Genomic DNA, 7,236 nt, shown 5'->3' on the forward strand with positions numbered 1-7,236 from the left:
GAAATAATGTTACGGCCTTATCTCCCTCGTTACTTATCGGATTGTGGCGATTCACGCATCTATGGAAACCTTATTCCGATCCCTACGGCCTAATACGGCCGAAATTGACATTCGACTTCCGCACAAAAAACTGGGCAAGAAACGGGATACAGCCCTTGACGGAAAACGCAGATCCCCACTATTTTGGCCGTATCTCCTTCGTTACTCGACGGATTGGGACAATTGTCGCGCCATTGGAAAGATAAGTCAGAGGCCCAATACAATGCTTACCGGTCCAAATCACAATTCCAGTCCGTTGAAAAATTATTGCGCAGGTTGACCGATAATCCATGCAACGAGCGATCTCGCCCTCCCGGCCCGAACCGAGATAAGGTCGAAGCGTGGTTGGAACGTCACTGTATGTTTCCCATGACATATGGGTTCCAAAGGTGAAAGAATCAAGGCATTCCGACTTGTAACGAAGGAAAGGTGCGCATAATACCCGATTCATCGTTCGGAAGCAGTTCTGAACCGCACAAATTTCAAATACGATGCACTCGGGATCGGCACGACCATAGTCGTAGCCCTCTGAGTTAGCTTGAAATCAGCGTTGGTTAAACATGAATCCGACCCATAACGAATGAGTTATGGCCAAAACAGTGGACGTCTACCGGGAAACGGAGCCCAATGGAGGCCACTTGGATTTTGTTGTCTTGGCCCCGTTTCTTCCGAAATAATGTTTCGGCCTTATCTCCCTCGTTACTTATTGGATTACGGCAATTCACACGTCTATGGAAACCTTATTTCGATCCCGATGGCCCGATGTGGTCGAATTTGACGTTCGACTTCTGCACAAAAAACTGGGCAAGAAACGGGATATAGCCCTAGACGGAAAACGCAGATCCCCACTGTTTTGGCCGTATCTCCTTCGTTACTCGACGGATTGGGACGATTCTCGCGCCGTTGGATAGCTAATTCAGAGGCCCACAACAATGCCGAACGGTCCAAATCACAATTCCAGTCCGTTGAAAAATTATCGGGCAGGTTGACCGGTAATCCACGTACCGAGCGATCTCACCCTCCCGGCCCGAACCGATATGCAGTCGGACCGTGGTTGGAATGTCACTGTACGTTTCCCATGACCTATGGGTTCCAAAGGCGAAAGAATCAAGGCATTCTGACTTGTAAAGAAGGAATAGTGCACATAATACCCGATTAATCATTCGTAAACCGTTTTGAACCGCATGATTTTCAAATACGATGCACTCGGGATCGTGCGGATCGGCACGACCATAGTCGTAGCCCTCTGAGTTAGCTTGAAATCAGCATTGGTTTGACATGAATCCGACCCATAACGAATGAGTTATGGCCAAAACAGTGGACGTCTACCGGGAAACGGAGCCCAATGGAGGCCACTTGGATTATGTTGTCTTGGCCCCGTTTCTTCCGAAATAATGTTTCGGCCTTATCTCCCTCGTTACTTATTGGATTGCGGCGATTCACACGTCTATGGAAACCTTATTCCAATCCCTACGGCCCGATGCGGTCGAATTTGATGTTCGACTTCCGCACAAAACACTGGGCAAGAAACGGGATACAGCCCTTGACGAAAAACGCAGATCCCCACTGTTTTGGTCGTATCTCCTTCGTTACTCGACAGATTGGGACGATTCTCGCGCCGTTGGAAAGCTAAATCAGAGGCCCAAAACAATGATAACCGGTCCAAATCACAATTCCAGTCCGTTGAAAAATTATCGGGCATGTTGACCGGTAATCCACGTACCGAGCGATCTCGCCATCCCGGCCCGAACCGATATGCAGTCGGAGCGTGGTTGGAATGTCAGTGTACGTTTGCCATGACATATGGGTTTCAAAGGCGAAAGAATCAAGGCATTCCGACTTGTAACGAAGGAATGGTGCACATAATACCCGATTCATCGTTCGTAAGCCGTTCTGAACCGCACGATTTTCAAATATGATGCACTCCGGATCGTGCGGATCGGTACGACCATAGTCGTAGCCCTCTGAGTTAGCTTGAAATCAGCGTTGGTTTGACATAAATCCGACCCATAACGAATGAGTTATGGCCAAAACAGTGGACGTCTACCAGGAAACGGAGCCCAATGGAGGCCACTTGGATTTTGTTGTCTTGGCCCTGTTTCTTGCGAAATAATGTTTCGGCCTTATCTCCCTCGTTACTTATCGGATTGCGGCGATTCACGCGTCTATGGAAACCTTATTCCAATCCCTACGGCCGATGCGGTCAAATTTGACGTTCGACTTCCGCACTAAAAATTGGGCAAGAAACGGAATATAGCCCTTGACGGAAAACGCAGATCCCCACTTTTTTGGCCGTATCTCCTTCGTTACTCGACGGATTGGGACGATTCTCGCCCAGTTGGAAAGCTAATTCAGAGGCCCACAACAAGGCTGAACGGTCCAAATCACAATTCCAGTCCGTTGAAAAATTATCGGGCAGGTTGACCGGTAATCCACGTAAAGAGCGATCTCGCCCTCCCGGCCCGAACCGATATGCAGTCGGAGCGTGGTTGGAACATCACTGTACGTTTCCCATGACATATGGGTTCGAAAGGCGAAAAAATCAAGGCATTCCGACTTCTAACGAAGGAATGGTGGACATAATACCCGATTCATCGTTCGTAAGCCGTTCTGAACCGCACGATTTTCAAATACGATGCACTCGGGATCGTGCGGATCGGCACGACCATAGTCGTAGCCCTCTGAGTTAGCTTGAAATCAGCATTAGTTTGACATGAATCCGACCCATAACGAATGAGTTATGGCCAAAACAGTGGACGTCTACCGGGAAACGGAGCCCAATGGAGGCCACTTGGATTATGTTGTCTTGGCCCCGTTTCTTGCGAAATAATGTTTCAGCCTTATCTCCCTCGTTACTTATCGGATTGCGGTGATTCACGCGTCTATGGAAACCTTATTCAAATCCCTACGGCTCGATGCAGTTGAATTTGATGTTCGACTTCCGCACAAAACACTGGGCAAGAAACGGGATATAGCCCTTGACGAAAAACGCAGATCCCCACTGTTTTGGCCGTATCTCCTTCGTTACTCGACGGATTGGGACGATTCTCACGCGTTAGAAAGCTAATTCAGAGGCCCACAACAATGCCGAACGGTCCAAATCACAATTCCAGTCCGTTGAAAAATTATCGGGCAGGCTGACCGGTAATCCACGTACCGAGCGATCTCGCCCTCGCAGCCCGAACCGATATGCTGTCGGATCGTGGTCGGAATGTCACTGTACGTTTCCCATGACATATGTGTTCCAAAGGTGAAAGAATCAAGGCATTCTGACTTGTAACGAAGGAATAGTGCACATAATACCCGATTAATCGTTCGTAAGCTGTTCTGAACCGCACGATTTTCAAATACGATGCACTCGGGATCGTGCGGATCAGCACGACCATAGTCGTAGCCCTCTGAGTTAGCTTGAAATCAGCGTTGGTTTGACATGAACCCGACCCATAACGAATGAGTTATCGCCAAAACAGTGGACATCTACAGGAAAACGGAGCCCAATGGAGGCCACTTGGATTCTGTTGTCTTGGCCTCGTTTCTTGCGAAATAATGTTTCGGCCTTCTCTCCCTCGTTACTTATCGGATTGCGGCGATTCACGCGTCTATGGAAACCTTATTATGATCCATACGGCCCGATATGGTCGAATTTGATGTTCGACTTCCGCACAAAACACTGGGCAAGAAACGGGATACAGCCCTTGACGAAAAACGCAGATCCCCACTGTTTTGGTCGTATCTCCTTCGTTACTCGACAGATTGGGACGATTCTCGCGCCGTTGGAAAGCTAAATCAGAGGCCCAAAACAATGATAACCGGTCCAAATCACAATTCCAGTCCGTTGAAAAATTATCGGGCATGTTGACCGGTAATCCACGTACCGAGCGATCTCGCCATCCCGACCCGAACCGATATGCAGTCGGAGCATGGTTGGAATGTCAGTGTATGTTTCCCATGACATATGAGTTTCAAAGGCGAAAGAATCAAGGCATTCTGACTTGTAACGAAGGAATGGTGCACATAATACCCGATTCATCGTTCGTAAGCCGTTCTGAACCGCACGATTTTCAAATATGATGCACTCCGGATCGTGCGGATCGGTACGACCATAGTCGTAGCCCTCTGAGTTAGCTTGAAATCAGCGTTGGTTTGACATAAATCCGACCCATAACGAATGAGTTATGGCCAAAACAGTGGACGTCTACAGGGAAACGGAGCCCAATGGAGGCCACTTGGATTCTGTTGTCTTGACCCCGTTTCTTGCGAAATAATGTTTCGGCCTTATCTCCCTCGTTACTTATCGGATTGCGGTGATTCACGCGTCTATGGAAACCTTATTCCAATCCCTACGGCTCGATGCGGTCGAATTTGACGTTCGTCTTCCGCACAAAACACTGGGCAAGAAACGGGATATAGCCCTTGACGAAAAACGCAGATCCCCACTATTTTGGCCGTATCTCCTTCGTTACTCGACGGATTGGGACGATTCTCACGCCGTTGGAAAGATAATTCAGAGGCCCACAACAATGCCGAACGGTCCAAATCACAATTCCAGTCCGTTGAAAAATTATCGGGCAGGCTGACCGGTAATCCACATACCGAGCGATCTCGCCCTCTCGGCCCGAACCGATATGTTGTCGGATCATGGTCGGAATTTCACTGTACGTTTCCCATGACATATGGGTTCCAAAGGCGAAAGAATCAAGGCATTCTGACTTGTAACGAAGGAATAGCGCACATAATACCCGATTAATCGTTCGTAAGCTGTTCTGAACCGCACGATTTTCAAATACGATGCACTCGGGATCGTGCGGATCGGCATGACCATAGTCGTAGCCCTCTGAGATAGCTTGAAATCAGCGTTGGTTTGACATGAATCCGACCCATAACGAATGAGTTATGGCCAAAACAGTGGACATCTACAGGGAAACGGAGCCCAATGGAGGCCACTTGGATTCTGTTGTCTTGGCCCCGTTTCTTGCGAAATAATGTTTTGGCCTTATCTCCCTCGTTACTTATCGGATTGCGGCGATTCACACGTCTATAGAAACCTTATTTCGATCCCTATGGCCCGATGTGGTCGAATTTGACGTTCGACTTCTGCACAAAAAACTGGGCAAGAAACGGGATATAGCCCTAGACGGAAAACGCAGATCCCCACTGTTTTGGCCGTATCTCCTTCGTTACTCGACGGATTAGGACGATTCTCACGCGTTAGAAAGCTAATTCAGAGGCCCACAACAATGCCGAATGGTCCAAATCACAATTCCAGTCCGTTGAAAAATTATCGGGCAGGCTGACCGGTAATCCACGTACCGAGCGATCTCGCCCTCGCAGCCCGAACCGATATGCTGTCGGATCGTGGTCGGAATGTCACTGTACGTTTCCCATGACATATGTGTTCCAAAGGTGAAAGAATCAAGGCATTCTGACTTGTAACGAAGGAATAGTGCACATAATACCCGATTAATCGTTCGTAAGCTGTTCTGAACCGCACGATTTTCAAATACGATGCACTCGGGATCGTGCGGATCGGCATGACCATAGTCGTAGCCCTCTGAGATAGCTTGAAATCAGCGTTGGTTTGACATGAATCCGACCCATAACGAATGAGTTATGGCCAAAACAGTGGACATCTACAGGGAAACGGAGCCCAATGGAGGCCACTTGGATTCTGTTGTCTTGGCCCCGTTTCTTGCGAAATAATGTTTTGGCCTTATCTCCCTCGTTACTTATCGGATTGCGGCGATTTACACGTCTATAGAAACCTTATTTCGATCCCTATGGCCCGATGTGGTCGAATTTGACGTTCGACTTCTGCACAAAAAACTGGGCAAGAAACGGGATATAGCCCTAGACGGAAAACGCAGATCCCCACTGTTTTGGCCGTATCTCCTTCGTTACTCGACGGATTGGGACGATTCTCACGCGTTAGAAAGCTAATTCAGAGGCCCACAATAATGCCGAACGGTCCAAATCACAATTCCAGTCCGTTGAAAAATTATCGGGCAGGCTGACCGGTAATCCACGTACCGAGCGATCTCGCCCTCGCAGCCCGAACCGATATGCTGTCGGATCGTGGTCGGAATGTCACTGTACGTTTCCCATGACATATGTGTTCCAAAGGTGAAAGAATCAAGGCATTCTGACTTGTAACGAAGGAATAGTGCACATAATACCCGATTAATCGTTCGTAAGCTGTTCTGAACCGCACGATTTTCAAATACGATGCACTCGGGATCGTGCGGATCAGCACGACCATAGTCGTAGCCCTCTGAGTTAGCTTGAAATCAGCGTTGGTTTGACATGAACCCGACCCATAACGAATGAGTTATCGCCAAAACAGTGGACATCTACAGGAAAACGGAGCCCAATGGAGGCCACTAGGATTCTGTTGTCTTGACCTCGTTTCTTGCGAAATAATGTTTCGGCCTTATCTCCCTCGTTACTTATCGGATTGCGGCGATTCACGCGTCTATGGAAACCTTATTATGATCCATACGGCCCGATATGGTCGAATTTGACGTTCGACTTCTGCACAAAAAACTGGGCAAGAAACGGGATATAGCCTTAGACGGAAAACGCAGATCCCCACTGTTTTGGCCGTATCTCCTTCGTTACTCGACGGATTGGGATGATTCTTGCGCCGTTGGAAAGCTAATTCAGAGGCCCACAACAATGCCGAATGGTCCCAATCACAATTCCAATCCGTTGAAAAATTATCGGGCAGGTTGACCGGTAATTCACGTACCGAGCGATATCGCCCTCCCGGCCCAAACCGATATGCAGTCGGAGCGTGGTTGGAATGTCACTGTATGTTTCCCATGACATATGAGTTCCAAAGGCGAAAGAATCAAGGCATTCTGACTTGTAACGAAGGAATAGTGCACATAATACCCGATTAATCGTTCGTAAGCCGTTCTGAACCGCACGATTTTCAAATACGATGCACTCGGGATCGTGCAGATCGGCACGACCATAGTCGTAGCCCTCTGAGTTAGCTTGAAATCAGCGTTGGTTTGACATGAATCCGACCCATAACGAATGAGTTATGGCCAAAACAGTGGACGTCTACCGGGAAACGGAGCCCAATGGAGGCCACTTGGATTATGTTGTCTTGACCCCGTTTCTTGCGAAATAATGTTTCGGCCTTATCTCCCTCGTTACTTATCGGATTGCGGTGATTCACGCGTCTATGGAAAC

The sequence above is a fragment of the Salvia miltiorrhiza genome, chromosome 2, assembly GCF_028751815.1.
Source record: "Salvia miltiorrhiza cultivar Shanhuang (shh) chromosome 2, IMPLAD_Smil_shh, whole genome shotgun sequence".
NCBI lineage: Eukaryota > Viridiplantae > Streptophyta > Magnoliopsida > Lamiales > Lamiaceae > Salvia > Salvia miltiorrhiza.